This window comes from Myotis davidii, unplaced genomic scaffold, assembly GCF_000327345.1.
Source record: "Myotis davidii unplaced genomic scaffold, ASM32734v1 scaffold235, whole genome shotgun sequence".
Classification (NCBI taxonomy): Eukaryota; Metazoa; Chordata; class Mammalia; order Chiroptera; family Vespertilionidae; genus Myotis; species Myotis davidii.
In genome coordinates, this window is record NW_006287462.1 from 1,049,208 (window position 1) to 1,056,408 (window position 7,201).

The 7,201-nt window shown below is 36.6% G+C and overlaps 1 long non-coding RNA gene across 1 annotated transcript; it reads left to right on the forward strand.

Annotated features, from left to right (window-relative positions):
- Window positions 1-1,165: 1,165 nt before the first annotated feature.
- Window positions 1,166-6,925, forward strand: LOC107182393. Its single transcript, XR_001513116.1, has 3 exons — window positions 1,166-1,175; window positions 3,042-3,044; window positions 6,826-6,925. It is a non-coding gene; the product is annotated as an uncharacterized LOC107182393 (long non-coding RNA).
- The last annotated feature ends 276 nt before the right edge of the window (window positions 6,926-7,201 follow it).

Consider the following 7,201-nt stretch of genomic DNA (forward strand, 5'->3'; position numbering starts at 1 on the left):
TTTTTGTGTTAACCTAGAATATATATTTTCTTTTTTGCCACTATTCATTAAAACTCTGTTTTCCTTGTTTTTATTCTCTGTCTTGAATAATGCTTGTCTATTGTACTTCATATCTCTATTAACTAGTTGGCTGAAAGTGACAATATAAAGAATCATTTTACTCACTATTTATAATAACCTTTCTACCTCTGCTTCCTAATAAGGGATGCTTTTAAAATATGGATTCTAAAGTGAAACAGAAGCTGGCTTGCATTCAGTTTATATTACTTTTAGCTATATAATTTTATGTGAGTTACCTTTCCAAGGTTAAATTTCTTCATATTTTAAGTTAATAATAATGTTTTACCTCAATTTTGTTCTTGAGATACTTCTTAAAACAGTGTTTATTTTATTGTATCCACTAACTACATATTAGCTATTTTGTTTTTATTGCTATCATCATCATTATTAAGGATTCAAAGTGAATACTGATTTCCCAACAGAAATCTACTAGCAAGTCATAATAAACAAATTCAAAACCAGTGTTGATTAAGGATCTGAGACATGTAGACCTATAGATGTTTGCAATCCCATGGAATTAAGAACATTATTATAAAATAAAGAGATATTGGCAAGGTAGAAATCCCATATTGTCAGTCTTGAACTCTGGAACCATACCATGTATAAAAATGGTTCAAAATTCATGGTTTTCTTCTACTTCTTTAACCCATGATAAAATAGACTTCAGTTCTCTTAACTAGTCTTACCTAGCTCTTTTGTTGTTAAACCTCATGTGAAGATATTTTTTCCATTGATTTTTAGAGAGAGTGAAAGGGAGGGAGGGATGGGGGAAAGAGGGAGAGATAGAGACAGAGAGAGGGAGAGGGAGGGATGGAGAGAAGGAGAGAGAGAGAGAGAGAGAAAGAGAGAGAGATGTGAGAAAGACATATCAACTGGTTGCCTTCTGCAAGTGCCCTGACTGGGGCCGTGACCAGGTACATACATACCCTTTACTGGGAAGGGAACCCAAGACCCTATGGTGCACAGGCTGATGTTCTAACCACTGAAATACACCAGCCAGAGCTCTTGCCTAACTCTTTAAACATCATTATTTTATTCACTAATTCTCTAGAATAGCAATTCACTTTTCATGGATTAGCTTCCAGAGATCCATAAGCTCATTAAGGCAAATGCAAGTATTGGTCAGTATAGTTCCCACATTGTCTGCCAGAGCCACACTTGTCCTCATCCTGTTTTTTTCTTTAAATTTTTCACTGAAGCTAGAGAAAGTGTTTTAAATAAAATATATATTAGTTCAACCCCCACCAATGCACCAGTTTACTAAGCCATATTATGTTTCTCTTAATTTTTAGGAGAAATATCAAAACCTTTGACCTGAATTAGAAGACTTTGGCTGGTATGAATTTTTATCTATCAGAGTGGTCACATTTGTTTCCTTTCAGTTCCTACTTCTCCACTGCCACAGGGCCTTAGTGCACGCTGGTCCTTCTGCCAAGGTGCAGCTCCTCCTCCCCAAATACCTCCAGTTCATACTCAAAACTCACTCAGAATGTCTGTTCCTAACCTCTTTAATTAGGGCAGACACCCCTATCATACAGCTTCATAGAGCGATGGATCCCCCATGTAATTTTTAATACAGTTCAGTTTAAAAGGTATGTATTAATCTCATTGATTTTTGTCTCCTACACCATGCTATAAACTCATTTTCAAAAAGTATTTGGTCTGCATCTGTTTACTTTTGAATTGTCATTATTTAGTGCAATGCCTGGCAAAACAGATACTTGTTAAATGGGAGCATACATTTAAAAAATGAATGAGAAAGTTAAAAAATATATTTCTATCTCCTATGCCTTATCACATTATATCGTCATTTTGAAGGCAGAAGATTTTCCTTATTAATCTTGGAGGTCTTGATTGTCTCAACTACACAAAATTTAACCAACAAACCATTGTTAAGTAAAGACTAAGATAAAGGCTAGGACAGTGCTGACAACAGAGTAATCTCTTAATAAATGGTAACTAATAATGCTATTATTCTCATTACTACTATGGCGAACTGTTATTAAAATAATCAATTACTCAGAAGTAAATACATGTTTATTCAATATATGTAACATAAATGAACATTTTAGAATGCCAAGATTATCCATTGCTTTAAATAAGAATTTTAAAATATTTTGTTGAGACTTAAAAATTGAGATTATACTGAAATTATAACCTTGGCATTTGATAATATTTTCCTCACTTTTAAATCATGTTTGATATATTTATTAATTTAACTAACTGCATCAAAAGTATACTCTGTTAATATTTATTTCCCCAGTTTGAAAAAGAAAAAGAAATAACTGTTCAAAAGAGCATTGATAGTCTTGGTCAGTGTTGCTCAGTGGTTAGGGTGCACACAGAATGATCATGGGTTCTATTCTCCGTCAAGGGCACATACCTGGGTTGCATACTCGATCCCCAGCCCCCCCTGTCAGGGTGTATGTGGAAGGAGGCAACCAATCCATGTGTCTCTTTCATATCAATGTCTCTCTCTCTCTCTCTCTCTCTCTCTCTCTCTCTCTTTCTCTCTCTACATCATTGGAAAAGTGCATGGATGCTGGGGTGCAACCCCAGCAGGTCCAGGGGTCCCCAAAGGTGTGGACGGAGTCAGCGAAGAGGGAATGACACGGAGACAGCGTTCAGTTGATCAGCAGCCTTGCCAGGATATCTAGCCACAATCTCCAGCCAAGTACTGTGTCCATGTTCTCTTGCTAGGTTCTCCAGCCAGGTTCTCCAGGTTCTCCAGCCAGGTTCTGTAGCCATGCTCTCACACTAGGTTCTCCAGCCCGGGCTCTCGGTTCTGTGTAGGTTCTATCTTCTAGGTTCTGTCTTCTATGTTCTGTCTTCTAAGTTCTGTGTCCTAAGTTCTGTGTCCTGTTGTCTTGTTGCATCTGTATTTATTCCAGTTGATTCTAATCCTATCAATCTCTATTCCAAAGGTTAGGGCGTTTCTTATCTCCATTCCAGGGAGTAAAGAAAAGCATGATTGTTCGTAGTTAGTGATTAATTACCCGCCTGGCACTTAGTTAAGAGGTTTTATTCCCTCCCTAACTTCAGGGGAAAATCCCTACCTGGGGAAACAACCTTTCTGGGAGAGGTGACCTTGGTTAAAACACAGCGCCAAGAAGGTGAGCAAACATATTAAGAACAGTATGCCATATATGCCAGGTCCCTTGAAACAGCAAGGATGGACTGGCTCCCGGGACATGGATACATGGAACAGACTAACATATGGCAGAGGGGAGTGGTGGTAGTGGCTAGGGAGAGATTAACCAAAGAACGAAAATTCATATATGTATAACCCATGGACACAGACAATGTGCTAAAGGCCTGGGGTGAGGAAGGGGTTTGGTGGGGAGGCGGGGGCAAAGGGGAGAGTGGAATGGGGGACATCTGTAATACTGTCAACAATTAAATAATGTTTAAAAAAGAGTACACAATGGCATTTCTTGCTTGGAAACTGAAAAGATAAATGCCTTCTTCAGTCTCCTATATTGAATATAGATATTACAATTTATCTTGGATATAAACTTCAAATTTAATTTCAAATTTCCCTCAATGCAATAAAAGAAAAACTCACAGAACTGTGCAAATCTCTAATACTTTTAAGAAGCCTACAGTAGCTAACAGCTATTGAATCAAAAAAAGAAATCAAGTATTGTACACCATGTAGAATAAAGTAAAATATATAGACTTACCAATTAATCCAAAAGAGTTAAGATTAGAAGCAAGATTCTAAATGAAGGACAATAAGTAACTTTGGTGTTATGCAATGATGCATATAGAAAATTGAGTTAAAATACTTGAGGGAAAAATAACACTTTAGCAATTGATGCAATTAAAATCCACTTATTTTACGAAATCTTATTTCTTATTGTTTTGCTTGATCAGCTTTCTGCCTACTTTTTTCCCCTTAAGAAACAAAAAGCTCAGTTTTTCCATGATGCCCAATTGAACAGTTTAACACCAACATTAATAAAGTAAAATAAATAATTTTCTCTAAATGTTATTTCATCGTTGAGTGAATTTCTATGTTGAGCAATTTCTATAGTTTTTGTAAGAGTTCCAATAGTTTAGCTCATGGCTATTCTACTCTTTTGCTCTTTTCAGATTTTCACAGGGATAATCAGAAAACCAGATTTTTACCTCTTTCACTGCTAATTGTTGTTGATGTTTTCGAAAATAAAAAAAGCATGATAAGGCTGAAATGAGACTATTTCAGAAATAAAATAAAGCTTTCTTTTAGTAACAAGAAAAAGGAAAGAAATAGGAAAGTAATTTATTACCTTGATATATATTTCTTATTTTATGCTCTGCTATCTGTAATTCAGGCAAAACTTTCACACTGAATTCCCAGAATCAAAATTAAATACTAACCTTTAATAAAACAAATTCGGGCAAAACTTTCAGATTGAATTCCAAGATATAAAATGAAATATCGGTCTTTACTATGACAAGAAACAAGAATAAAATGACTTCAAGATGGAACCATTCACTCATTGCGTTTTCTGTGTTTTCAAGCAAGTGGAGATACTATTTGACAATATACCACAGCTTTTGTCAAATTAAACTCTTTAGAAGTGCATATGTATTGACTGAATAATCAACTTTCAATTCTATGGAAACAAAAGCAAATTCCTCATAAAATGTCACTTTCATTCTGCAACTTAAATTATAGAGGGCTAATGAAAACGTAGGTTCAAATTTGTTAACTTCTAGGATATCTGGGTTATGAGTTCTGTGGTTCTGGTTATTGTTCTGACTTGCAGTACAAACCTCTGTGATGCTGGGGCTGCAACTTGCCAATTATACTTCTGCTTTATCCTGCTGGCTTTTGTAAGTCTGTTGACAGAAAATTCTAGAAAAGCACTGGAAGAATTAAGAAGAAACACACTTCTTCCTTTTTTTCCTATTTGTTTCCTGCGCCTGATTTTGTTTCTTTCTGCTCTCAGAGTCGCCACAGCAACAATTTTTCACCCTGACGTGACATTTCATTTCAGTCACAGCAGTTGAGCTCAGTTTGCACTTTTCCCAACACTTTCAGAAACAACCTCATCACACCTCCTCCGAGAGGTCAGCCTCGCGGTGTGGCTCCTCCTTAGACAGCTGAGCTGCCATCACCTGTTCTGTGTCAGCTCTGCACATTTTCTGCTGCATCTCCAGAGAGTTAATGCTTTCAAACTTCAATCGCCCAGCCTTAGGATGGAATCACCGTCCCGTAGCCACTTTCCCTCTCTGCCTTTCTAGTCCTCCAATAACCAGCATCAAATCTTTATATTACTAAATAATCCTGATCAAAACCAAAACAAACAAACAACAATTAGAAACAACAAAAACTACTGTGGCTTCCAACTCCTGACGGGACCCTGAATCATACACATGTCATGATTACAGAATAAGAAATGATTGCTTACACCCTTTTGCCTACATATCTTTGTTTATTGACATATTCAATCAATGTGTGAATTTTTATTTATTTTTCAGATGAACTTAAATCCCTAGAGGCCATTGCTAAAAAACCAGAGTTGCATGTAGACACTTCGCTTTTAAGCATTAAAAAATAGGTCACTCTTGACATTACCAACTCAGTGAAAACTGGTTCCAATACTTTCTAGTCATCAGCAACAGATTTGCAGAAACGATTGCCCTCTCATATATTCAGGCAGTCCCAATAGGCAGTGCCCAATGCCTTCACTTCTAAGTCTTTACTCAGTTGCATGCACTTATCTGTCTCCCCTTAAATACACTCCTGTATGCATAACAGACACAGTGCCAAAACACAAAAACAAACAAACAAAAAAACAAAAAAACCCAGGATTTTGAAGTTAACAATGTGAATTTCCCTAGAAATTCTTTTTTCCAAGGGAACACTAGATTTCTTCTGTGCTTCCATGTCATCAAAAATATATCCTACCCTTTACTTTTCTGCCTCTTTAACTGTACTGTGAACTTCCTGAAGTTGGAAAGTTGTATTAATATAATTCCTAACGATAACAATTCAGTTAATACAATGCCAAGTTCTCTGAATGCTTTTAACAAGCGTGAGATGAATAAATAAATGAATAAATGGTTTTAATTAAGTCATGATTAGTTCTCTTGTATTATATAACACTTGCCATATCTACACATTTCTATGATTTGAACTTTAGTGATATTAATTCCTCCAAAATATAATTTAATCAATCACCTGATTTCTTACTGCATATGCTTGTATTTGTTTTATATTCTATAGCTGTTGAATTTCATTTATCTATGTAAAGTTTGTTTCTAGTGAAATTTATAGTCATTAAATTGTGTTTGATTTAAATTAGTGTTAAGTATATTCTATTGATTGGAATTTTTTGGAAAACTGGTAATCCCCCTGTATAGTATATGTGATAAGCCCTTATTAATTTAAAAAAATCTGCTTAACAAAGACAGTGAATTCCCTCCCTACAACAGATAACACTGAGTTTATTCTAGAAAGAACTCTCGGTCAAAGTTCTTAAACTAATTTTATCTTAGGTTCTTTCCTGAGATGCTTTGGCTGTACCTGTGGTTCTAGAAACCATCTGGTACAAATCTTGGTTAATTTCTATATTTGTGATGTCATTTTCCTACATAAAATTATACTTAACTATATTTTGTTTATTATGAATATGTTTTGCTATCTTCTTGCTATTGGTCCAAAACCTCAGGAGCTTCCTGGGTAAAACCTGAAACCAGCCATTATACATGGAAGGCAAGTAGAGATCCAAGAAAAATGTACATCATTGCACATTGCTAGGTGGCAGGTTTAAGTAATATACTAGAGGCCCGGTGCACAAACTCGTGCAGCAGAGGGGTCCCCCTGCCTGGACTGTGGGATCAGGCCCAAATCAGTTCTCCAACATCCCATGAGGGGTCCTGGTTTGCACAAGCCAAGGGGCCCCACTGGTGCACAATCGGGGTTGAGAAGGGACACGGGAGGTTGGCAAGCCAGGGAGGGACTAAAGGAGGGCTCTAGGGCATGTCCATCCTATCTCACTCAGTCCCAATCGGCCAAGCTAAACTACCGTTCGGAGCATCTGCCCCCTGGTGATCAGTGCATGTCATAGCAAGCAGTTGAGAGGCCTTAGCATATTATTAGCCAATTATGCTTTGATTGGTTGAACGGCCAACCAGTTGACCAGACACT